The sequence below is a fragment of the Oncorhynchus kisutch genome, linkage group LG29 (genome assembly GCF_002021735.2).
Source record: "Oncorhynchus kisutch isolate 150728-3 linkage group LG29, Okis_V2, whole genome shotgun sequence".
In the NCBI taxonomy this organism is placed as follows: domain Eukaryota; kingdom Metazoa; phylum Chordata; class Actinopteri; order Salmoniformes; family Salmonidae; genus Oncorhynchus; species Oncorhynchus kisutch.
The window spans coordinates 38,686,832-38,710,250 of NC_034202.2; the positions used below are offsets into that span (position 1 = coordinate 38,686,832).

General features: G+C 37.6%; 1 protein-coding gene across 1 annotated transcript in view; it reads right to left on the reverse strand.

The window, feature by feature from the left end:
- Window positions 1-22,482, reverse strand: part of sertm1 (serine rich and transmembrane domain containing 1) — a 46,638-nt gene extending 24,156 nt beyond the window's left edge. The window contains exon 1 of the mRNA XM_031808736.1: window positions 22,127-22,482. The gene's annotated coding sequence lies outside the window, so the exon portion shown is untranslated. The remainder of the gene's footprint in view (window positions 1-22,126) is intronic.
- Between the last annotated feature and the right edge of the window lie 937 nt (window positions 22,483-23,419).

Genomic DNA, 23,419 nt, shown 5'->3' on the forward strand with positions numbered 1-23,419 from the left:
TAGTGTAGTAATATAACTATTGTAGTAATAGAACTGGGATAGTAATAGGACTAGACTTGTGTAGTAATAGAACTAGTGTAGTAATAGAACTAGACTACTGTAGTAATAGATCTAGGCTAGTGTAGTAATAGAACTAGACTAGTGTAGTAATGTAACTAGGCTATTAGTAATAGAACTAGGCTAGTAATAGAACTAGGCTAGTGTAGTAATAGAACTAGACGAGGCTAGTAATAGAACTAGGCTAGTGTAGTAATAGAACTGGGCTAGTAATAGAAAAAGACTAGTGTAGTAATATTACTAGGCTAGTAATAGAACTAGGCTAGTGTAGTAATATAACTAGGCTAGTGTAGTAATAGAACTAGGCTAGTAATAGAACTAGGCTAGTGTAGTAATATAACTAGGCTAGTAATATAACTAGGCTAGTGTAGTAATAGAACTAGACTAGTGTAGTAATAGAACTAGGCTAGTAATAGAAAAAGACTAGTGTAGTAATATAACTAGGCTAGTAATAGAACTAGGCTAGTGTAGTAATAGAACTAGACGAGGCTAGTAATAGAACTAGTGTAGTAGTAGAACTAGGCTAGTGTAGAAATAGAACTAGGCTAGTGTAGTAATAGAACTGGGGTAGTAATAGAACTAGTGCAGTAATAGAACTAGACAAGTGTAGTAATAGAACTAGGCTAGTGTAGTAATAGTACTGGGCTAGTAATAGAACTAGACTAGTGTAGTAATAGAACTAGGCTAGTGTAGTAATAGAACTAGGCTAGTGTAGTAATAGAACTAGGCTACTGTAGTATTAGAACTAGGCTAGTAATAGAACTAGGCTAGTGTAGTAATAGAACTAGGCTAGTGTAGAAATAGAACTAGGCTAGTGTAGTAATAGTAATAGGCTAGTGTAGTAATAGAACCAGGCTAGTGTAGTAATAGAACTAGGCTAGTGTAGTAATAGAACCAGGCTAGTGTAGTAATAGAACTAGGCTAGTGTAGTAATAGTAATAGGCTAATAATAAAACTAGGCTAGTGTAGTAATAGAACTAGGCTAGTGTAGTAATAGTAATAGGCTAGTAATAGAACTAGGCTAGTAATAATACTGGGCTAGTGTAGTAATAGAACTAGGCTAGTAATAGAAAAAGACTAGTGTAGTAATAGAACTGGGCTAGGAATAGATCTAGACTAGTGTAGTAATAGAACTAGACTAGTGTAGTAATAGAACAAGTGTAGTAATAGAACTAGTGTAGTAATAGAACTGGGCTAATAATAGAACTAGATTAGTGTAGTAATATAACTAGTGTAGTAATAGAACTAGGCTAGTGTAGTAATATAACTATTGTAGTAATAGAACTGGGATAGTAATAGGACTAGACTTGTGTAGTAATAGAACTAGTGTAGTAATAGAACTAGACTACTGTAGTAATAGATCTAGGCTAGTGTAGTAATAGAACTAGACTAGTGTAGTAATGTAACTAGGCTATTAGTAATAGAACTAGGCTAGTAATAGAACTAGGCTAGTGTAGTAATAGAACTAGACGAGGCTAGTAATAGAACTAGGCTAGTGTAGTAATAGAACTGGGCTAGTAATAGAAAAGACTAGTGTAGTAATATTACTAGGCTAGTAATAGAACTAGGCTAGTGTAGTAATATAACTAGGCTAGTGTAGTAATAGAACTAGGCTAGTAATAGAACTAGGCTAGTGTAGTAATATAACTAGGCTAGTAATATAACTAGGCTAGTGTAGTAATAGAACTAGACTAGTGTAGTAATAGAACTAGGCTAGTAATAGAAAAAGACTAGTGTAGTAATAGAACTAGGCTAGTAATAGAACTAGGCTAGTGTAGTAATAGAACTAGGCTAGTGTAGTAATAGAACAAGTGTAGTAATAGAACTAGTGTAGTAATAGAACTGGGCTAATAATATAACTAGATTAGTGTAGTAATATAACTAGTGTAGTAATAGAACTAGGCTAGTGTAGTAATATAACTATTGTAGTAATAGAACTGGGATAGTAATAGGACTAGACTTGTGTAGTAATAGAACTAGTGTAGTAATAGAACTAGACTACTGTAGTAATAGAACTAGGCTAGTGTAGTAATAGAACTAGACTAGTGTAGTAATGTAACTAGGCTATTAGTAATAGAACTAGGCTAGTAATAGAACTAGGCTAGTGTAGTAATAGAACTAGACGAGGCTAGTAATAGATCTAGTGTAGTAGTAGAACTAGGCTAGTGTAGAAATAGAACTAGGCTAGTGTAGTAATAGAACTGGGGTAGTAATAGAACTAGTGCAGTAATAGAACTAGACAAGTGTAGTAATAGAACTAGGCTAGTGTAGTAATAGTACTGGGCTAGTAATAGAACTAGACTAGTGTAGTAATAGAACTAGGCTAGTGTAGTAATAGAACTAGGCTAGTGTAGTAATAGAACTAGGCTACTGTAGTATTAGAACTAGGCTAGTAATAGAACTAGGCTAGTGTAGTAATAGAACTAGGCTAGTGTAGAAATAGAACTAGGCTAGTGTAGTAATAGTAATAGGCTAGTGTAGTAATAGAACCAGGCTAGTGTAGTAATAGAACTAGGCTAGTGTAGTAATAGAACCAGGCTAGTGTAGTAATAGAACTAGGCTAGTGTAGTAATAGTAATAGGCTAATAATAAAACTAGGCTAGTGTAGTAATAGAACTAGGCTAGTGTAGTAATAGTAATAGGCTAGTAATAGAACTAGGCTAGTAATAATACTGGGCTAGTGTAGTAATAGAACTAGGCTAGTAATAGAAAAAGACTAGTGTAGTAATAGAACTGGGCTAGGAATAGATCTAGACTAGTGTAGTAATAGAACTAGACTAGTGTAGTAATAGAACAAGTGTAGTAATAGAACTAGTGTAGTAATAGAACTGGGCTAATAATAGAACTAGATTAGTGTAGTAATATAACTAGTGTAGTAATAGAACTAGGCTAGTGTAGTAATATAACTATTGTAGTAATAGAACTGGGATAGTAATAGGACTAGACTTGTGTAGTAATAGAACTAGTGTAGTAATAGAACTAGACTACTGTAGTAATAGAACTAGGCTAGTGTAGTAATAGAACTAGACTAGTGTAGTAATGTAACTAGGCTATTAGTAATAGAACTAGGCTAGTAATAGAACTAGGCTAGTGTAGTAATAGAACTAGACGAGGCTAGTAATAGATCTAGTGTAGTAGTAGAACTAGGCTAGTGTAGAAATAGAACTAGGCTAGTGTAGTAATAGAACTGGGGTAGTAATAGAACTAGTGCAGTAATAGAACTAGACAAGTGTAGTAATAGAACTAGGCTAGTGTAGTAATAGTACTGGGCTAGTAATAGAACTAGACTAGTGTAGTAATAGAACTAGGCTAGTGTAGTAATAGAACTAGGCTAGTGTAGTAATAGAACTAGGCTACTGTAGTATTAGAACTAGGCTAGTAATAGAACTAGGCTAGTGTAGTAATAGAACTAGGCTAGTGTAGAAATAGAACTAGGCTAGTGTAGTAATAGTAATAGGCTAGTGTAGTAATAGAACCAGGCTAGTGTAGTAATAGAACTAGGCTAGTGTAGTAATAGAACCAGGCTAGTGTAGTAATAGAACTAGGCTAGTGTAGTAATAGTAATAGGCTAATAATAAAACTAGGCTAGTGTAGTAATAGAACTAGGCTAGTGTAGTAATAGTAATAGGCTAGTAATAGAACTAGGCTAGTAATAATACTGGGCTAGTGTAGTAATAGAACTAGGCTAGTAATAGAAAAAGACTAGTGTAGTAATAGAACTGGGCTAGGAATAGATCTAGACTAGTGTAGTAATAGAACTAGACTAGTGTAGTAATAGAACAAGTGTAGTAATAGAACTAGTGTAGTAATAGAACTGGGCTAATAATAGAACTAGATTAGTGTAGTAATATAACTAGTGTAGTAATAGAACTAGGCTAGTGTAGTAATATAACTATTGTAGTAATAGAACTGGGATAGTAATAGGACTAGACTTGTGTAGTAATAGAACTAGTGTAGTAATAGAACTAGACTACTGTAGTAATAGAACTAGGCTAGTGTAGTAATAGAACTAGACTAGTGTAGTAATGTAACTAGGCTATTTGTAATAGAACTAGGCTAGTAATAGAACTAGGCTAGTGTAGTAATAGAACTAGACGAGGCTAGTAATAGAACTAGTGTAGTAGTAGAACTAGGCTAGTGTAGAAATAGAACTAGGCTAGTGTAGTAATAGAACTGGGGGTAGTAATAGAACTAGTGCAGTAATAGAACTAGACAAGTGTAGTAATAGAACTAGGCTAGTGTAGTAATAGTACTGGGCTAGTAATAGAACTAGACTAGTGTAGTAATAGAACTAGGCTAGTGTAGTAATAGAACTAGGCTAGTGTAGTAATAGAACTAGGCTACTGTAGTATTAGAACTAGGCTAGTAATAGAACTAGGCTAGTGTAGTAATAGAACTAGGCTAGTGTAGAAATAGAACTAGGCTAGTGTAGTAATAGTAATAGGCTAGTGTAGTAATAGAACCAGGCTAGTGTAGTAATAGAACTAGGCTAGTGTAGTAATAGAACCAGGCTAGTGTAGTAATAGAACTAGGCTAGTGTAGTAATAGTAATAGGCTAATAATAAAACTAGGCTAGTGTAGTAATAGAACTAGGCTAGTGTAGTAATAGTAATAGGCTAGTAATAGAACTAGGCTAGTAATAAAACTAGGCTAGTGTAGTAATAGAACTAGGCTAGTAATAGAACTAGGCTAGTGTAGTAATATAACTAGGCTAGTAATATAACTAGGCTAGTGTAGTAATAGAACTAGACTAGTGTAGTAATAGAACTAGGCTAGTAATAGAAAAGACTAGTGTAGTAATATAACTAGGCTAGTAATAGAACTAGGCTAGTGTAGTAATAGAACTGGGCTAGTGTAGTAATAGAACAAGTGTAGTAATAGAACTGGGCTAATAATATAACTAGATTAGTGTAGTAATAGAACTAGTGTAGTAATAGAACTAGGCTAGTGTAGTAATAGTAATAGGCTAATAATAAAACTAGGCTAGTGTAGTAATAGAACTAGGCTAGTGTAGTAATAGTAATAGGCTAGTAATAGAACTGGGCTAATAATATAACTAGATTAGTGTAGTAATAGAACTAGTGTAGTAATAGAACTAGGCTAGTGTAGTAATAGAACTGGGCTAGTGTAGTAATATAACTATTGTAGTAATAGAACTGGGATAGTAATAGAACTAGACTAGTGTAGTAATAGAACTAGGCTAGTGTAGTAATAGTACTGGGCTAGTAATAGAACTAGACTAGTGTAGTAATAGAACTAGGCTAGTGTAGTAATAGAACTAGACTAGTGTAGTAACAGAACTGGGCTAGTGTAGTAATAGAACTAGGCTAGTAATAGAACTAGACTAGTGTAGTAATAGAACTAGTGTAGTAATATAACTAGGCTAGTGTAGTAATAGAACTAGGCTAGTGTAGTAATAGAAAAAGACTAGTGTAGTAATAGAACTAGGCTAGTGTAGTAATAGAACTGGGCTAGTAATATAACTAGTGTAGTAATAGAACTAGACTAGTGTAGTAATAGAACTAGACTAGTGTAGTAATAGAACTAGGCTAGTAATAGAACTACACTAGAGTAGTAATAGAACTAGGCTAGTGTAGTAATAAAACTAGGCTAGTGTAGTAATAGAACTAGGCTAGTAATAGAACTAGGCTAGTGTAGTAATATAACTAGGCTAGTAATATAACTAGGCTAGTGTAGTAATAGAACTAGACTAGTGTAGTAATAGAACTAGGCTAGTAATAGAAAAAGACTAGTGTAGTAATATAACTAGGCTAGTAATAGAACTAGGCTAGTGTAGTAATAGAACTGGGCTAGTGTAGTAATAGAACAAGTGTAGTAATAGAACTGGGCTAATAATATAACTAGATTAGTGTAGTAATAGAACTAGACTAGTGTAGTAATAGAAATAGACTAGTGTAGTAATAGAACTAGACTAGTGTAGTAATAGAACTAGACTAGTGTAGAAATAGAACTAGACTAGTGTAGAAATAGAACTATGCTAGTAATAGAACTAGACTAGTGTAGTAATAGAACTAGACTAGTGTAGTAATAGAACTAGACTAGTGTAGTAATAGAACTAGACTAGTGTAGTAATAGAACTATGCTAGTAATAGAACTAGACTAGTGTAGTAATAGAACTAGACTAGTGTAGTAATAGAACTAGACTAGTGTAGAAATAGAACTAGACTAGTGTAGAAATAGAACTATGCTAGTAATAGAACTAGACTAGTGTAGTAATAGAACTAGACTAGTGTAGTAATAGAACTAGGCTAGTGTAGTAATAGAACTAGGCTAGTGTAGTAATAGAACTAGGCTAGTGTAGTAATAGAACTGGGCTAGTGTAGTAATATAACTAGACTAGTGTAGTAATATAACTAGGCTAGAGTAGTAATATAACTAGGCTAGTGTAGTAATAGAACTGGGCTAGTAATAGAACTAGGCTAGTGTAGTAATAGAACTAGGCTAGTGTAGTAATATAACTGGGCTAGTGTAGTAATATAACTAGACTAGTGTAGTAATAGAACTAGGCTAGTGTAGTAATAGAACTAGGCTAGTGTAGTAATATAACTAGACTAGTGTAGTAATAGAACTAGGCTAGTGTAGTAATAGAACTAGGCTAGTGTAGTAATATAACTAGGCTAGTAATAGAACTAGGCTAGTGTAGTAATAGAACTAGGCTAGTGTAGTAATAGAACAAGTGTAGTAATAGAACTAGTGTAGTAATAGAACTAGTGTAGTTATAGAACTAGACTTGTGTAGTAATAGAACTAGTGTAGTAATAGAACTAGACTAGTGTAGTAATAGAACTAGGCTAGTGTAGTAATAGAACTAGACTAGTGTAGTAATAGAACTAGACTAGTGTAGTAATAGAACTAGGCTAATGTAGTAATAGAACTAGGCTAGTAATAGAACTAGAATAGTATAGTAATAGAACTAGACTAGTGCAGTAATAGAACTAGGCTAGTGTAGTAATAGAACTAGGCTAGTGTAGTAATAGAACTAGACTAGTGTAGTAATGTAACTAGGCTATTAGTAACAGAACTATGATAGTAATATAACTAGGCTAGTGTAGTAACAGAACTAGGCTGGTAGTAATATAACTAGGCTAGTAAAAGAACTAGGCTAGTGTAGTAATAGAACTAGGCTAGTGTAGTAATATAACTGGGCTAGTGTAGTAATATAACTAGACTAGTGTAGTAATAGAACTAGGCTAGTGTAGTAATAGAACTAGGCTAGTGTAGTAATATAACTAGACTAGTGTAGTAATAGAACTAGGCTAGTGTAGTAATAGAACTAGGCTAGTGTAGTAATATAACTAGGCTAGTAATAGAACTAGGCTAGTGTAGTAATAGAACTAGGCTAGTGTAGCAATAGAACAAGTGTAGTAATAGAACTAGTGTAGTAATAGAACTAGTGTAGTTATAGAACTAGACTTGTGTAGTAATAGAACTAGTGTAGTAATAGAACTAGACTAGTGTAGTAATAGAACTAGGCTAGTGTAGTAATAGAACTAGACTAGTGTAGTAATAGAACTAGACTAGTGTAGTAATAGAACTAGGCTAATGTAGTAATAGAACTAGGCTAGTAATAGAACTAGAATAGTATAGTAATAGAACTAGACTAGTGCAGTAATAGAACTAGGCTAGTGTAGTAATAGAACTAGGCTAGTGTAGTAATAGAACTAGACTAGTGTAGTAATGTAACTAGGCTATTAGTAAAAGAACTATGATAGTAATATAACTAGGCTAGTGTAGTAACAGAACTAGGCTGGTAGTAATATAACTAGGCTAGTAAAAGAACTAGGCTAGTGTAGTAATAGAACTAGGCTAGTGTAGTAATATAACTAGACTAGTGTAGTAATAGAAATAGACTAGTGTAGTAATAGAACTAGACTAGTGTAGTAATAGAACTAGACTAGTGTAGAAATAGAACTATGCTAGTAATAGAACTAGACTAGTGTAGTAATAGAACTAGACTAGTGTAGTAATAGAACTAGACTAGTGTAGTAATAGAACTAGACTAGTGTAGTAATAGAACTATGCTAGTAATAGAACTAGACTAGTGTAGTAATATAACTAGACTAGTGTAGTAATAGAACTAGACTAGTGTAGAAATAGAACTAGACTAGTGTAGAAATAGAACTATGCTTGTAATAGAACTAGACTAGTGTAGTAATAGAACTAGACTAGTGTAGTAATAGAACTAGGCTAGTGTAGAAATATAACTTTGCTAGTAATAGAACTAGACTAGTGTAGTAATAGAACTAGGCTAGTGTAGTAATAGAACTAGGCTAGTGTAGTAATATAACTAGACTAGTGTAGTAATACAACTATGCTAGTAATAGAACTAGTGTAGTAATAGAACTAGGCTAGTGTAGAAATAGAACTAGGCTAGTGTAGTAATAGTAATAGGCTAGTGTAGTAATAGAACTAGGCTAGTGTAGTAATAGAACTAGGCTAGTGTAGTAATAGAACTAGACTAGTGTAGTAATAGAAATAGACTAGTGTAGTAATAGAACTAGACTAGTGTAGTAATAGAACTAGACTAATGTAGAAATAGAACTATGCTAGTAATAGAACTAGACTAGTGTAGTAATAGAACTAGACTAGTGTAGTAATAGAACTAGACTAGTGTAGTAATAGAACTATGCTAGTAATAGAACTAGACTAGTGTAGTAATAGAACTAGACTAGTGTAGTAATAGAACTAGACTAGTGTAGAAATAGAACTAGACTAGTGTAGAAATAGAACTATGCTAGTAATAGAATTAGACTAGTGTAGTAATAGAACTAGGCTAGTGTAGTAATATAACTAGGCTAGTAAAAGAACTAGGCTAGTGTAGTAATAGAACTAGGCTAGTGTAGTAATATAACTAGACTAGTGTAGTAATACAACTATGCTAGTAATAGAACTAGACTAGTGTAGTAATAGAAATAGACTAGTGTAGTAATAGAACTAGACTAGTGTAGTAATAGAACTAGGCTAGTAATAGAACTAGGCTAGTGTAGAAATAGAACTATGCTAGTAATAGAACTAGACTAGTGTAGTAATAGAACTAGACTAGTGTAGTAATAGAACTAGACTAGTGTAGTAATAGAACTAGACTAGTGTAGTAATAGAACTAGGCTAGTAATAGAACTAGACTAGTGTAGTAATAGAACTAGACTAGTGTAGTAATAGAACTAGGCTAGTGTAGTAATAGAACTAGACTAGTGTAGTAATAGAACTAGACTAGTGTAGTAATAGAACTAGGCTAGTGTAGTAATAGAACTAGGCTAGTGTAGTAATATAACTAGACTAGTGTAGTAATAGAACTAGGCTAGTGTAGTAATAGAACTAGGCTAGTGTAGTAATATAACTAGGCTAGTAATAGAACTAGGCTAGTGTAGTAATAGAACTAGGCTAGTGTAGCAATAGAACAAGTGTAGTAATAGAACTAGTGTAGTAATAGAACTAGTGTAGTTATAGAACTAGACTTGTGTAGTAATAGAACTAGTGTAGTAATAGAACTAGACTAGTGTAGTAATAGAACTAGGCTAGTGTAGTAATAGAACTAGACTAGTGTAGTAATAGAACTAGACTAGTGTAGTAATAGAACTAGGCTAATGTAGTAATAGAACTAGGCTAGTAATAGAACTAGAATAGTATAGTAATAGAACTAGACTAGTGCAGTAATAGAACTAGGCTAGTGTAGTAATAGAACTAGGCTAGTGTAGTAATAGAACTAGACTAGTGTAGTAATGTAACTAGGCTATTAGTAAAAGAACTATGATAGTAATATAACTAGGCTAGTGTAGTAACAGAACTAGGCTGGTAGTAATATAACTAGGCTAGTAAAAGAACTAGGCTAGTGTAGTAATAGAACTAGGCTAGTGTAGTAATATAACTAGACTAGTGTAGTAATAGAAATAGACTAGTGTAGTAATAGAACTAGACTAGTGTAGTAATAGAACTAGACTAGTGTAGAAATAGAACTATGCTAGTAATAGAACTAGACTAGTGTAGTAATAGAACTAGACTAGTGTAGTAATAGAACTAGACTAGTGTAGTAATAGAACTAGACTAGTGTAGTAATAGAACTATGCTAGTAATAGAACTAGACTAGTGTAGTAATATAACTAGACTAGTGTAGTAATAGAACTAGACTAGTGTAGAAATAGAACTAGACTAGTGTAGAAATAGAACTATGCTTGTAATAGAACTAGACTAGTGTAGTAATAGAACTAGACTAGTGTAGTAATAGAACTAGGTTAGTGTAGAAATATAACTTTGCTAGTAATAGAACTAGACTAGTGTAGTAATAGAACTAGGCTAGTGTAGTAATAGAACTAGGCTAGTGTAGTAATATAACTAGACTAGTGTAGTAATACAACTATGCTAGTAATAGAACTAGTGTAGTAATAGAACTAGGCTAGTGTAGAAATAGAACTAGGCTAGTGTAGTAATAGTAATAGGCTAGTGTAGTAATAGAACTAGGCTAGTGTAGTAATAGAACTAGGCTAGTGTAGTAATAGAACTAGACTAGTGTAGTAATAGAAATAGACTAGTGTAGTAATAGAACTAGACTAGTGTAGTAATAGAACTAGACTAATGTAGAAATAGAACTATGCTAGTAATAGAACTAGACTAGTGTAGTAATAGAACTAGACTAGTGTAGTAATAGAACTAGACTAGTGTAGTAATAGAACTATGCTAGTAATAGAACTAGACTAGTGTAGTAATAGAACTAGACTAGTGTAGTAATAGAACTAGACTAGTGTAGAAATAGAACTAGACTAGTGTAGAAATAGAACTATGCTAGTAATAGAATTAGACTAGTGTAGTAATAGAACTAGGCTAGTGTAGTAATATAACTAGGCTAGTAAAAGAACTAGGCTAGTGTAGTAATAGAACTAGGCTAGTGTAGTAATATAACTAGACTAGTGTAGTAATACAACTATGCTAGTAATAGAACTAGACTAGTGTAGTAATAGAAATAGACTAGTGTAGTAATAGAACTAGACTAGTGTAGTAATAGAACTAGGCTAGTAATAGAACTAGGCTAGTGTAGAAATAGAACTATGCTAGTAATAGAACTAGACTAGTGTAGTAATAGAACTAGACTAGTGTAGTAATAGAACTAGACTAGTGTAGTAATAGAACTAGACTAGTGTAGTAATAGAACTAGGCTAGTAATAGAACTAGACTAGTGTAGTAATAGAACTAGACTAGTGTAGTAATAGAACTAGGCTAGTGTAGTAATAGAACTAGACTAGTGTAGTAATAGAACTAGACTAGTGTAGTAATAGAACTAGGCTAGTGTAGTAATAGAACTAGGCTAGTGTAGTAATAGAACTAGACTAGTGTAGTAATGTAACTAGGCTATTAGTAAAAGAACTATGATAGTAATATAACTAGGCTAGTGTAGTAACAGAACTAGGCTGGTAGTAATATAACTAGGCTAGTAAAAGAACTAGGCTAGTGTAGTAATAGAACTAGGCTAGTGTAGTAATAGTAATAGGCTAGTGTAGTAATATAACTAGGCTAGTGTAGTAATATAACTAGACTAGTGTAGTAATAGAAATAGACTAGTGTAGTAATAGAACTATGCTAGTAATAGAACTAGACTAGTGTAGTAATATAACTAGACTAGTGTAGTAATAGAACTAGACTAGTGTAGAAATAGAACTAGACTAGTGTAGAAATAGAACTATGCTTGTAATAGAACTAGACTAGTGTAGTAATAGAACTAGACTAGTGTAGTAATAGAACTAGGCTAGTGTAGAAATATAACTTTGCTAGTAATAGAACTAGACTAGTGTAGTAATAGAACTAGGCTAGTGTAGTAATAGAACTAGGCTAGTGTAGTAATACAACTAGACTAGTGTAGTAATACAACTATGCTAGTAATAGAACTAGTGTAGTAATAGAACTAGGCTAGTGTAGAAATAGAACTAGGCTAGTGTAGTAATAGTAATAGGCTAGTGTAGTAATAGAACTAGGCTAGTGTAGTAATAGAACTAGCTAGTGTAGTAATAGAACTAGACTAGTGTAGTAATAGAAATAGACTAGTGTAGTAATAGAACTAGACTAGTGTAGTAATAGAACTAGACTAATGTAGAAATAGAACTATGCTAGTAATAGAACTAGACTAGTGTAGTAATAGAACTAGACTAGTGTAGTAATAGAACTAGACTAGTGTAGTAATAGAACTATGCTAGTAATAGAACTAGACTAGTGTAGTAATAGAACTAGACTAGTGTAGTAATAGAACTAGACTAGTGTAGAAATAGAACTAGACTAGTGTAGAAATAGAACTATGCTAGTAATAGAATTAGACTAGTGTAGTAATAGAACTAGGCTAGTGTAGTAATATAACTAGGCTAGTAAAAGAACTAGGCTAGTGTAGTAATAGAACTAGGCTAGTGTAGTAATATAACTAGACTAGTGTAGTAATACAACTATGCTAGTAATAGAACTAGACTAGTGTAGTAATAGAAATAGACTAGTGTAGTAATAGAACTAGACTAGTGTAGTAATAGAACTAGGCTAGTAATAGAACTAGGCTAGTGTAGAAATAGAACTATGCTAGTAATAGAACTAGACTAGTGTAGTAATAGAACTAGACTAGTGTAGTAATAGAACTAGACTAGTGTAGTAATAGAACTAGACTAGTGTAGTAATAGAACTAGGCTAGTAATAGAACTAGACTAGTGTAGTAATAGAACTAGACTAGTGTAGTAATAGAACTAGGCTAGTGTAGTAATAGAACTAGACTAGTGTAGTAATAGAACTAGACTAGTGTAGTAATAGAACTATGCTAGTAATAGAACTAGACTAGTGTAGTAATAGAACTAGACTAGTGTAGTAATAGAACTAGACTAGTGTAGAAATAGAACTAGACTAGTGTAGAAATAGAACTATGCTAGTAATAGAATTAGACTAGTGTAGTAATAGAACTAGGCTAGTGTAGTAATATAACTAGGCTAGTAAAAGAACTAGGCTAGTGTAGTAATAGAACTAGGCTAGTGTAGTAATATAACTAGACTAGTGTAGTAATACAACTATGCTAGTAATAGAACTAGACTAGTGTAGTAATAGAAATAGACTAGTGTAGTAATAGAACTAGACTAGTGTAGTAATAGAACTAGGCTAGTAATAGAACTAGGCTAGTGTAGAAATAGAACTATGCTAGTAATAGAACTAGACTAGTGTAGTAATAGAACTAGACTAGTGTAGTAATAGAACTAGACTAGTGTAGTAATAGAACTAGACTAGTGTAGTAATAGAACTAGGCTAGTGTAGTAATAGAACTAGACTAGTGTAGTAATAGAACTAGACTAGTGTAGTAATAGAACTAGGCTAGTGTAGTAATAGAACTAGGCTAGTGTAGTAATAGAACTAGACTAGTGTAGTAATGTAACTAGGCTATTAGTAAAAGAACTATGATAGTAATATAACTAGGCTAGTGTAGTAACAGAACTAGGCTGGTAGTAATATAACTAGGCTAGTAAAAGAACTAGGCTAGTGTAGTAATAGAACTAGGCTAGTGTAGTAATAGTAATAGGCTAGTGTAGTAATAGAACTAGGCTAGTGTAGTAATATAACTAGACTAGTGTAGTAATAGAAATAGACTAGTGTAGTAATAGAACTAGACTAGTGTAGTAATAGAACTAGACTAGTGTAGAAATAGAACTATGCTAGTAATAGAACTAGACTAGTGTAGTAATAGAACTAGACTAGTGTAGTAATAGAACTAGACTAGTGTAGTAATAGAACTAGACTAGTGTAGTAATAGAACTATGCTAGTAATAGAACTAGACTAGTGTAGTAATATAACTAGACTAGTGTAGTAATAGAACTAGACTAGTGTAGAAATAGAACTAGACTAGTGTAGAAATAGAACTATGCTTGTAATAGAACTAGACTAGTGTAGTAATAGAACTAGACTAGTGTAGTAATAGAACTAGGCTAGTGTAGAAATATAACTTTGCTAGTAATAGAACTAGACTAGTGTAGTAATAGAACTAGGCTAGTGTAGTAATAGAACTAGGCTAGTGTAGTAATATAACTAGACTAGTGTAGTAATACAACTATGCTAGTAATAGAACTAGTGTAGTAATAGAACTAGGCTAGTGTAGAAATAGAACTAGGCTAGTGTAGTAATAGTAATAGGCTAGTGTAGTAATAGAACTAGGCTAGTGTAGTAATAGAACTAGGCTAGTGTAGTAATAGAACTAGACTAGTGTAGTAATAGAACTAGACTAATGTAGAAATAGAACTATGCTAGTAATAGAACTAGACTAGTGTAGTAATAGAACTAGACTAGTGTAGTAATAGAACTAGACTAGTGTAGTAATAGAACTATGCTAGTAATAGAACTAGACTAGTGTAGTAATAGAACTAGACTAGTGTAGTAATAGAACTAGACTAGTGTAGAAATAGAACTAGACTAGTGTAGAAATAGAACTATGCTAGTAATAGAATTAGACTAGTGTAGTAATAGAACTAGGCTAGTGTAGTAATATAACTAGGCTAGTAAAAGAACTAGGCTAGTGTAGTAATAGAACTAGGCTAGTGTAGTAATATAACTAGACTAGTGTAGTAATACAACTATGCTAGTAATAGAACTAGACTAGTGTAGTAATAGAAATAGACTAGTGTAGTAATAGAACTAGACTAGTGTAGTAATAGAACTAGGCTAGTAATAGAACTAGGCTAGTGTAGAAATAGAACTATGCTAGTAATAGAACTAGACTAGTGTAGTAATAGAACTAGACTAGTGTAGTAATAGAACTAGACTAGTGTAGTAATAGAACTAGACTAGTGTAGTAATAGAACTAGGCTAGTAATAGAACTAGACTAGTGTAGTGATAGAACTAGACTAGTGTAGTAATAGAACTAGGCTAGTGTAGTAATAGAACTAGACTAGTGTAGTAATAGAACTAGACTAGTGTAGTAATAGAACTAGGCTAGTGTAGAAATAGAACTATGCTAGTAATAGAACTAGACTAGTGTAGTAATAGAACTAGACTAGTGTAGTAATAGAACTAGACTAGTGTAGAAATAGAACTAGGCTGGTAGTAACAGAACTAGGCTAGTGTAGTAATAGAACTAGACTAGTGTAGTAATAGAACTAGACTAGTGTAGTAATAGAACTAGACTAGTGTAGAAATAGAACTAGGCTGGTAGTAACAGAACTAGACTAGTGTAGTAATAGAACTAGGCTAGTGTAGAAATAGAACTAGACTAGTGTAGTAATGTAACTAGGCTATTAGTAACAGAACTAGGATAGTAATATAACTAGGCTAGTGTAGGAACAGAACTAGGCTGGTAGTAATATAACTAGGCTAGTAAAAGACCTAGGCTAGTGTAGTAATAGAACTAGGCTAGTGTAGTAATAGTAATAGGCTAGTGTAGTAATAGAACTAGGCTAGTGTAGTAATATAACTAGACTAGTGTAGTAATACAACTATGCTAGTAATAGAACTAGTGTAGTAATAGAACTAGGCTAGTGTAGAAATAGAACTAGGCTAGTGTAGTAATAGTAATAGGCTAGTGTAGTAATAGAACTAGGCTAGTGTAGTAATAGAACTAGGCTAGTGTAGTAATAGAACTAGGCTAGTGTAGTAATAGAACTAGACTAGTGTAGTAATAGAAATAGACTAGTGTAGTAATAGAACTAGACTAGTGTAGTAATAGAACTAGACTAGTGTAGAAATAGAACTATGCTAGTAATAGAACTAGACTAGTGTAGTAATAGAACTAGACTAGTGTAGTAATAGAACTAGACTAGTGTAGTAATAGAACTATGCTAGTAATAGAACTAGACTAGTGTAGTAATAGAACTAGACTAGTGTAGTAATAGAACTAGACTAGTGTAGAAATAGAACTAGACTAGTGTAGAAATAGAACTATGCTAGTAATAGAACTAGACTAGTGTAGTAATAGAACTAGAGTAGTGTAGTAATAGAACTAGGCTAGTGTAGAAATAGAACTATGCTAGTAATAGAACTAGACTAGTGTAGTAATATAACTAGGCTAGTAAAAGAACTAGGCTAGTGTAGTAATAGAACTAGACTAGTGTAGTAATAGAACTAGGCTAGTGTAGTAATAGAACTAGACTAGTGTAGTAATAGAACTAGGCTAGTAATAGAACTAGACTAGGCTAGTAATAGAACTAGACTAGGCTAGTAATATAACTAGTGTAGTAATAGATCTAGACTAGTGTAGTAATAGATCTAGACTAGTGTAGTAATATAACTAGACTAGGCTAGTAATATAACTAGGGTAGTAATATAACTAGGCTAGTAATATAACTAGGCTAGTGTATTAACAGGGCCAGACTGAAAGAGAGACTCAGTGTCCAAAATAAGGTTGAAAAATTGTGGTAACTTCTGACAACGTTCATCCTGATTTCAGGAATCTTCCACCTGTGACTTCTGGAAATCCGGGGAAATTTTACCCGGGGTTACCAGACTTTTGCAACCCTGTTTGTAAAGCTAGACCTTTAGAGGCAGTTTCCTCTCTGAGCTTAGAGGAATGGAGAGATCGAAGGGGAGAACAGGTGGAAGACTTCAAAAGGAGAGTGTATTTAACATAGAGGAGAGCGGGCAGCTCACCTCTCACTCTCTCCATATCCTTCCCTGATATCCTTCCCACTATTCGCATTGCCTCGCTGCAGCTGCCTATTGCTATTCCTGCAGTGTATCCATTTGTGTCTCTGTAGTTCTCACTCTCTCTCTCTCTCTCTCTCCTCCCTTCTCACACTCTCCCTCTCCTCCCTTCTCGCACTCTCTCTCTATCTCTCTCTCTCTCTGTCCTTCTCTCTCTCCCTCTGTAGTTTTCACTCTCTCTCTCTATCTGTCCTCTCACTCTCTCTCTCTCTCCCTCTCTCTGTCCTTCCCTCTCTCTCTCTCTTTCTCTCCACCCTTCTCGCACTCTCTCTCTCTCGTTCTCTTTCTGTCCTCTCACTCTCTCTCCCTCTCTCTGTCCTTCGTCCCCACTCTCTCTCTCTCTCTCTGTCCTCTCACTCTCTTTCCTTCTCTCTGTCCTGCTCTCTCTCTCCCTCTGTAGTTTTCACTCTCTCTCTCTCTCTTTGTAGTTCTCACTCTCTCTCTCTCTACCCATTCTCGCTCGCTCTCTCTCTCTCTCTGTCCTCTCACTCTCTCTCCCTCTCTCTGTAGTTCTCACTCTCTCTCTCTCTCCCTCTCCACCCTTCTTGCTCTCTATCTCTCTCTCTCTCTCTCTCTCTCTCTCTCTCTGTCCTCTGTCCTCTGTCTCTCTCTGGGATCTCCCACTCTGTCTGGAATTACTTGCTATAATTGGGTAGGCGTCCCCCCCTCTCTCCCTCTCTCTGTCCTTCTCTTTCTCTCTCTCTCTCTCTCTCACTCCCTCTCCCTCTCTCTGTCCTTCTCTTTCTCTCTCTCTCTCTCTCTCACTCTCTCTCCCTCTCTCTGTCCTTCTCTTTCTCTCTGTCTTTCTCTCTCTCTCTCTCTCTCTCTGTCCTCACTCTCTCTCTGTGATCTCCCACTCTGTCTGGAATTACTTGCTATATTTGGGTAGGCGTTAAGTGTACACATTGTGTTGGGACATTGTTGCCTTTCAAGTTCAATAAAATAGTCTCTCCTCATCCCCATCATTCTCTGTCCCTCTCTCTTAGTCTCCCATCGAGCTCTGTTCCTCCTAGCCCTAGGCTTGCTTTTGTTCTACTCTACTGAGAGAGAGATGACATGTAGGAGACCGATGTTGTTCTACTGAAACAGGTTTCCCTCAAAAATGTCCATGTATTTATCGTCATCCATCATTCCTTCAATTCTGACCAGTTTCCCAGTCCCTGCCGATGAAAAACATCATGCCACCACCATGCTTCACTGTGGGGATGGGGTTCTCGGGGTGATGAGAGGTGTTGGGTTTGTGCTAGACATAGTGATTTCCTTGATGTCCAAAAAGCTCAATTTTAGACTCATCTGCCCAAAGTACCTTCTTCCATATGTTTGAGGAGTCTTCTGGTCCGTGAGTTTTGGTGGGCGGCCCTCTCTTGGCAGGTTTGTTGTAGTGTCATATTCTTTCAATTGTTTAAATAATGGATTTAAATGGTGCTCAGTGGGATGTTCAAAGTTTTGGATATTTTTTTATAACCCAACCCTGATCTGTACTTCTCCATGACCTTGTCCCTGGGAGAGCACCTTGGTGCCACTTGCTTGGTGGTGCCCCTTGATTAGTGGTGTTGTAGACACTGGGGCCTTTCATCAGGTGTATATATACTGACATCATGTGACATATCATGTGACACTTAGATTGCATACAGGTGGACTTTATTTAACTAATTATGTGCCTTCTGAAGGTAATTGGTTGCACCAGATCCTATTTAGGGGCTTCATAGCAAAGTGGGTGAATACATATTAACTTTTATTTTTTCAGTTCAATTCACCAATTTGTGTATTTACATGAAATCCAAATAAAAAATCTAGTTAAATTACAAGTTGGAATGCAACGAAATAGGAAAAACGCCAAGTGTGAATACTTTTGCAAGGCGTGTACATGGAATAGGGTGCCATAGGGCTCTGGTCTAAAGTAGTGCACTATATATAGGGAATAGGGTGCCATAGGGCTATGGTCTAAAGTAGTGCACTATATATAGGGAATAGGGTGCCATAGGGCTCTGATCTAAAGTAGTGCACTATATAGGGAATAGGGTGACATAGGGCTCTGATCTAAAGTAGTGCACTATATAGGGAATAGGGTGCCATAGGGCTATGGTCTAAAGTAGTGCACTATATAGGGGATAGGGTGCCATAGGGCTCTGGTCTAAAGTAGTGCACTATATAGGGAATAGGGTGCCATAGGGCTCTGGTCCTCTCCCTCCTACTCTCTCTTGTTCCTCTGTCTTTGGCTGTATTCATTGGTTGATGTTGTTTTGCTATGAACCGTCTGATAAACCTTGTTGGTGTGAACTGAAGTGGCTGATAATTGCTCTTAATTATGCTTTTTGTATCCAGGCAACAGGCTCATTACAACGCTTTCTACTCCTTAACTGATTTCAGTGGCAAGAACATACACACGCTTCATAGTGTGAGAGGAGGCCATTCTGTTGTTTACTATTGTGGTATTAACATGAATAATGGATCAGGTACCGTTTGGCTAAATGTCATGACATTCTGGCCTCAGCCTTGACCACGGGACTGTGTGTGTGTGTGTGTGCGTGCTGGTAGAGTCGCACTGCTGTCCTTTAAGCCATGAAATCAGTTAGAGGTCACTTCTTTTTATGTCCATTTCCTCTTTTCTCTGAATTCCTGGTTTACAATCGCTCTCTCCACCCCCTCTCCATCCCCCTCTCCATTCCTCTCTCCATCCCTCTCTCCATCCCCCTCTCCATTCCTCTCTCCATTCCTCTCTCCATCCCTCTCTCCATCCCCCTCTCCACCCCCCTCTCCATTCCTCTCTCCATTCCTCTCTCCATCCCTCTCTCCACCCCCCTCTCCATCCCCCTCTCCATTCCTCTCTCCATCCCTCTCTCCATCCCTCTCTCCATCCCCCTCTCCACCCCCCTCTACATCCCTCTCTCCATCCCCCTCTCCACCCCCCTCTCCATCCCCCTCTCCATTCCTCTCTCCATCCCCCTCTCCACCCCCCTCTCCATCGCTCTATCCATCGCTCTCTCCATCGCTCTCTTCATCCCCCTCTCCACCCCCCTCTCCATCGCTCTCTCCATCGCTCTCTCCATCGCTCTCTTCATCGCTCTCTCCATCCCTCTCTCCATCCCTCTCTCCATCGCTCTCTTCATCGCTCTCTTCATCGCTCTCTACATCGCTCTCTCCATCCCTCTCTACATCGCTCTCTCCATCCCTCTCTTCATCGCTCTCTCCATCGCTCTCTTCATCGCTCTCTCCATCCCTCTCTTCATCGCTCTCTTCATCGCTCTCTTCATCGCTCTCTCATCCCTCTCTTCATCGCTCTCTCCATCGCTCTCTTCATCGCTCTCTCCATCCCTCTCTTCATCGCTCTCTTCATCGCTCTCTCCATCCCCCTCTCCATCCCTCTCTTCATCGCTCTCTTCATCGCTCTCTCATCCCTCTCTTCATCGCTCTCTCCATCGCTCTCTTCATCGCTCTCTCCATCCATCTCTTCATCGCTCTCTTCATCGCTCTCTCCATCCCCCTCTCCATCCCTATCTTCATCGCTCTCTTCATCGCTCTCTCATCCCTCTCTTCATCGCTCTCTCATCCCTCTCTTCATCGCTCTCTCCATCGCTCTCTTCATCGCTCTCTCCATCCCTCTCTTCATCGCTCTCTCCATCCCTCTCCTCATCGCTCTCTCCATCGCTCTCTTCATCGCTCTCTCCATCCCTCTCTTCATCGCTCTCTTCATCGCTCTCTCCATCCCTCTCTTCATCGCTCTCTTCATCGCTCTCTCCATCCCCCTCTCCATCCCCCTCTCCATTCCTCTCTCCATTCCTCTCTTTCTCTCTGTCAGAGGAAGTGCAGTCATTCTAGTGCTTTTGTCCATTTTAATGAATGAATCAATTCTTGAGCTTGTTAACTGAACTACAGTTCATTCATTTAGGATTAATTAACCTGACGCAGGGACAGTTACTATTGACTCCTTGACACATAAGTGCATACACAGACACACACACACACAATCCGACACACACACGCAATCAGACACACACACACAATCAAACACACACACAGACACATACAAAATCAGACAAACACACACACACACACACACACACACAAACAGAAACACAAAATCTGACACACACACACACACAAAATCAGACACACACACACAAAGAGCTCTCAAGCTCAGTGAGAAAGAGAGAGTGTGAAAGAGAGAGCGAGGGATAAGAGAGAGAGAGGTCATGTGGAGAGTAATTGGGATTCCACAGAGGATGTGAGTTAAAGAAAAAGGGTGAATGACAGAGAAAGGAAGAGAGAGAGAGAGGGAGGGAGAGAGGGAGGGGGAGGGAGAGAGGGAGGGAGAGAAGGAGGGAGAGGGAGAGAGGGAGGGAGAGAAGGAGGGAGAGGGAGAGAGGGAGGGAGGGAGAGAAGGAGGGGGAGGGAGAGAGGGAGGGAGAGAAGGAGGGAGAGGGAGAGAGGGAGGGAGAGAAGGAGGGAGAGGGAGAGAGGGAGGGAGAGAAGGAGGGGGAGGGGGAGGGAGAGAAGGAGGGAGAGGGAGAGAGGGAGGGAGGGAGAGAAGGAGGGAGAGAGGGAGGGAGGGTGAGAAGGAGGGAGAGGGAGAGAGGGAGGGAGAGAAGGAGGGAGAGGGAGAGAGAGAGAGAGAGAGAGAGAGAGAGAGAGAGAGAGAGAGAGAGAGAGAGAGAGGGGGGGGGGAGAGAGAGAGAGAGGTCATGGATTGATTAGAATTCTACAGAAGATGTGAATAAAGAAGAAAGAAACAAGAGGGAGAGAGAGAGGGAGGGGGAGAGAGGGGGAGAGAGGGAGGGGAGGGAGGGGGAGGGGGAGAGAGGGAGAGAGAGGGAGGGAGGGGGAGAGAGGGAGGGAGAGGGGGGGGAGAGAGGGAGGGAGGGGAGGGAGGGAGGGGGGAGGGAGGGGGAGGGGGAGAAAGAGAGGGAGGGGAGGGAGGGGGAGGGGGAGAGAGGGAGGGGAGGGAGGGGAGGGGGAGAGAGGGAGGGAGGTGGAGGGAAGGGGGGTAGACAGATATGTTGGGGGAGGGAGAGAGGAGGGGTAGACAAATGTTGGGGGAGAGGGAGAGAGGAGGGGTAGAGAGAGAGGAGGGGAAGAGAGAGGGAGTGGGGGAGGGAGGGGAGGGAGGGAGGGAGGGGAAGAGAGAGGATAGAGATTGATTGTCCAGCCTTCTCCCATCATTGTTGTGTATCAATCAGTTCAGTACTTTTATCACCTGTTCATGGATAACTGTTGATCAAGACTTACTCCCCTCTCTACTGTCACACACACACACACACACACACACACACACACACACACACACACACACACACACACACACACACACACACACACATACACCACACACACACACACACACACACACACACACACACACACACACACACACACACACACACACACACACACACACCACACAGTAAAGATCCTGACCTGTTATTGCTTGAAGAAGTCCTCTCTGTCACATCCCACAATCTCTGTTTGATTGTTCAGCCAGACACTCCAGACATCTCTCTCTCTCTCTCTCCTCTCGCTCTCTCTCTCTCTCTCCTCTCGGTATGAGCGACAGCCGAGTGTGTATTCCTCTTCGACACGAGCAGTTCTTCTCCAATCACACACACTCTCTCTGAAATCTAATTGCGTGTGTGTGATATTCTCCTCAAAACACAGTCCAGGAAAGACAGGAGAGTAATCCAACAGATAAGTGAAGGATTAGGAGAAAGAAAGGAAGAATGGAAGGAAGAAGAGAGAAGAGAGAGAGTTCTTCACTCTGTTGTATTCATCCACTACTGGGAGCTGAGTGTTGCCTCACTGACCACTGCTCTCCTCCCCCATTCTCTCTCTCTCTCTCTCTCTCTCTCTCTCTCTCTCTCTCAATTCAATTCAATTCAAGGGCTTTATTGGCATGGGAAACATGTGTTAACATTGCCAAAGCAAGTGAGGTAGATAATATATAAAGTGAAATAAACAATAAAAATGAACAGTAAACATTACACATACAGAATTTTCAAAACAATAAAGACATTACAAATGTCATATATATATATATATACAGTGTTTTAACAATGTACAAATGGTAAAGGACACAAGATAAAATAAATAAGCATAAATATATATGGGTTGTATTTACAATGGTGTTTGTTCTTCACTGGTTGCCCTTTTCTTGTGGCAACAGGTCACAAATATTGCTGCTGTGATGGCACACTGTGGTATTTCACCCAGTAGATATGGGAGTTTATCAAAATTGAATTTGTTTTCGAATTCTTTGTGGATCTGTGTAATCTGAGGGAAATATGTTTCTCTAATATGGTCATACATTGGGCAGGAGGTTAGGAAGTGCAGCTCAGTTTCCACCTCATTTTGTGGGCAGTGAGCACATAGCCTGTCCTCTCTTGAGAGCCATGTCTGCCTACGGCGGCCTTTCTCAATAGCAAGGCTATGCTCACTGAGTCTGTACATAGTCAAAGCTTTCCTTAATTTTGGGTCAGTCACAGTGGTCAGGTATTCTGCCGCTGTGTACTCTCTGTGTAGGGCCAAATAGCATTCTAGTTTGCTCTGTTTTTTTGTTAATTCTTTCCAATGTGTCAAGTAATTATCTTTTAGTTTTCTCATGATTTGGTTGGGTCTAATTGTGCTGCTGTCCTGGGGCTCTGTAGGGTGTGTTTGTGTTTGTGAACAGAGCCCCAGGACCAGCTTGCTTAGGGGGCTCTTCTCCAGGTTCATCTC